The sequence below is a fragment of the Quercus suber genome, unplaced genomic scaffold, assembly GCF_002906115.3.
Source record: "Quercus suber isolate HL8 unplaced genomic scaffold, Cork oak 2.0 scaffold_1292, whole genome shotgun sequence".
Taxonomy (NCBI): Eukaryota; Viridiplantae; Streptophyta; class Magnoliopsida; order Fagales; family Fagaceae; genus Quercus; species Quercus suber.
Window position 1 is genome coordinate 15,146 of NW_027070681.1, and position 3,131 is coordinate 18,276.

Here is a 3,131-nt window from a genome sequence, read left to right on the forward strand (position 1 = left end):
TATGCAGGGAGGCTTGGTGTTTTTATACTAGCTAGGAGAAGGGTACACTTCATTTTGTTATATATGTTGATCCAATGGCAGGTACATTGGGAATCTTGAAAATTCAATAATGCTAGCCTAATTTTGTATGGCTAAGATGAAATGGAGTTTGGTATTGTATGAAAAGGAAACCTAAGGCAGTAGAATTCAAACTCAAGAAGAGCATATTTTCAGTGGTCCATATTACTTTCAAAGTTGAGTTGGGGGGTTTTTCTTTGTCCCACTAAGTCTTTTCTTCACCTTTGAATGCAAAAACTTTGCTTCACTGCCACTTTCTCTTTTCTAACCCTTTTGGTTGGACCTACCTGCAGGGACGGACCCAGGTGCAGGGCAAAGGGGGCCCGGGCCCCCCCTGGGTCCAAAAAAAAAAAATTTTTAGTATGTAAATTTTTTAAAAAACAGGTTTGGGCCTCTTGGTTTTTAGCTTGGGCCACCCTTGGTTTTTAGCTTAGGCCCCCCCAGCCAGCCAGCCCAAGAGTTTTCAAAAGCCCATGAAAACCTTAAAAAAAATATATTGTATAAATTTATTTATAATAATAATATAATATATAATAATGTGGTTTATATTAGAATATTAGATTATCTATTTATATCTGATAATAGTAGGAGGACAAATAATTTTTTAGTTGTTTGATTTAATCTAATTGCACTTAAATAGTAATTTGCACTTCATTGCTCACACTTTTTTTTAACAAAAATTATTGTATAAATCTTCAAAATTTCATACCTATTAATCAATTTTTTATCCTAAATGCTGAAACATTAGATGTAACTCCTTAGAAAAGCTCTAAAATGTAAAAAGGTAAGTTCAAACATATTAATCTAAGTACAAATAATTTAGTACAGTGAAAAAAATGTAGGCACAACTTTACTTAAAGTTAGTTTGTGAAATAAAGTAATTTATTTTTGGCCATAATTTGGGCCAAATTAACTTGAGTTTTTTGCATTTTGAGCCAATGTAGGCTTAACCTATTAACACAATGTAGGCATGACTAACTTGCTCCTTCTAAGAAAATTTCCTGGCTCCGCCAGTGACTATATGGATGTGCGTTTGAATTTTTTTTTTTTTTTTTTCGTTTATCTCCGGCCCCCCCTAGCTTGAAATCCTGTGTTCGTCCCTGCCTACCTGATTTTAATTTTTCATTACTTCGTGTTTTTAATTTTTTAAACACATCATTACCTTCATAATTCTTTCTTTTCCAAATTATTATATCAAAAATTGATTCTTTCTGGATAATATTAGCGATAGAAGTACAAGAAGTTGGTATATGATTTTTACAAATTTACAATAAATTATGGATATCTAAGAGTTTTAGCGTTTATTTTACGAAGTGTTTTTAATAAACTAGCAAGATACTACCTATGATATTGACAGTACGAAATATGTTAGTCTTTTATAAAACAACCTAGCTACAAGTTCAAGTTTTATTATATGATTGGATTCGAACTATATCGTATCTCTATTTAATTATATAATTCACTAAGCAATATACTTATGTTTGTGGCGCATTGAAACATGTTTTTATTGATGATGAACCCTCTCCCTCATAACAATTAAGCTAAACATTTGCTTTTCCCCACCCACAATAATTTTAAAGGAACATAGTTTTTTATCCATGGCTGAAAAGAAACAGAAAAAGTATTCGTATCTAAACCAAAGAATTGAGAATGTATACAATCATAAAAGAGGCTTATGTTAGGTTGTGGATATTTGCGTTCATGCACTGGTTGGTAAGGTTTAGGGTTTTTTAATAACAAAAGTTGGCTTCCCTTTTCTTCTTGAGAAGCTTCTCTTCAATCACAATGGTTTTAAATAGTTGCCACTATTGAAATACAGCCACTAGAACTTTAGACTTTCAAAAAATTGACTGTCATGCACCCATATCATCAAAGTTTTCAAAATTCTTTATTGGTGTCAAGCACTGATTGTAGCATTTAAAGGTATTAGAGAATTGTAAACAATCCTAGTTTCCATCAATTCAGGCATTGCTAGCAAGTTGTCTACCATTAAGTTATCTTTGAAATCCTATTATTTAAGGGCTAGAATATGCATGCCAAACTTGTAATCTTACGCACGGAACCTTAATCCTATTCCTTCTTGCCCTTAACTAGTTTTATAAGTAACTAAGATAATGTATTTAAATTTCTTGCTGTTTTCACAATAATCAATTGAAAAGTTTATAATGTTAATATTCTATGAAACGAATATGGTGTGTGACAATTAGAATTGCAAAGTAGATTATATGATTGAAATGTGGGCCTGCAAATTATGCAGTGATTAGTTCTATACACGCATTGGTTAATTCTTTAATTATGCAATCTCGTCCAATCTCCATAATTTGGTATATATCAAACTCATGAAAGTAGTGATGAATTTGATCCGTTAGTGGTATAAAGTTAGGTCGCATATTTTTTGTTTAATAAAAGCGTTCTAGAACATTAATTGGTGCTTTAGGCATCGTTGATTGTATTTGTGATTGTTAACAATATAAAGAGAGAGAGAATGACTGAATAGTCAGTATAATAATATGTGTAAAACAATGTACAAAAGAGAGCCTTTATATAGGCTAGATATGTATGTAGTACAAGTAATATAAGTGTAGTACAAGTAATATACTAGGCTAAGCCCAATGGGCTAATCTATACACTAACATCCCCCCTCAAACTCGAGATGGCAAGGAGGAAGCCAACTAGAGTTTGGATATAAGATCTCGAAGACGACCAGGTGGGTGAGACTTGGTGAAGATATCAGCAGGTTGGTCAGCAGATGAGATGGAGAACAACTTGAGATTGCCTTTCTTGAGATGCTGGCGAGTGATGTGGCAGTCGATCTCAATGTGCTTGGTGCGTTCGTGGAAGACATCATTATGAGCAATGTAGATAGCACTACGATTGTCACAATAAAGAGGAGTAGCAGTGGGCTGTGGAGCATCCATGTCAGCCAAGAGCCAGCGAAGCCAGACAAGCTCGCAGGTGGTGTCGGCAAGGGCACGATACTCAGCCTCAGTACTGGAACGGGAAACAACATCCTGCTTTTTGCTACGCCATGAGACAAGAGAAGTACCCAACAGGAAACAGAAACCTGTGATAGA